This window comes from Corvus brachyrhynchos, unplaced genomic scaffold (assembly GCF_000691975.1).
Source record: "Corvus brachyrhynchos isolate BGI_N302 unplaced genomic scaffold, ASM69197v1 scaffold1254, whole genome shotgun sequence".
In the NCBI taxonomy this organism is placed as follows: Eukaryota; Metazoa; Chordata; class Aves; order Passeriformes; family Corvidae; genus Corvus; species Corvus brachyrhynchos.
The window spans coordinates 925-1,379 of record NW_008237474.1 but is presented as its reverse complement, the minus strand read 5'-3'; positions in this window follow the sequence as shown (position 1 = coordinate 1,379).

Genomic DNA, 455 nt, shown 5'->3' with positions numbered 1-455 from the left:
GAGGACGTTTGTCACTGTGCCCAGCTGTGTCCTGCAGCCGTTCAGCTGCTCCTCTCCCTCAGATGCCCCTGGACAGTTCTTTGAGACTCTCAGCCCACACCCGCTGCCTCTCCCTGCCTCCCTCCATCCAGAAACTCTCCCAGGAAAGTTGAATTGAGGAAATCCACAATATCAGAATGGCCTGCAAGAAGAAAAGACTGAGAGCAGACCTTTGAGGAAGACATGGGGACACTGGAGATTGTAAACTGGACATGAGCCATCAGTGTGCCTTTGCAGCTGAGAAATTCCATCACGTCCAGTGTTGCAGAATGATTAGAGGATCAGGGACATGGATTATTGATAAAGGGAACAAATCCATAACTGTACAAGCAAAAGCCTGCAAGCAAAGGCCTGCATGAGAAAAAACCTCCACGAGAAAGTGCCTGTGTGAGAAACAGGCCTGGGAACAAAAAGGG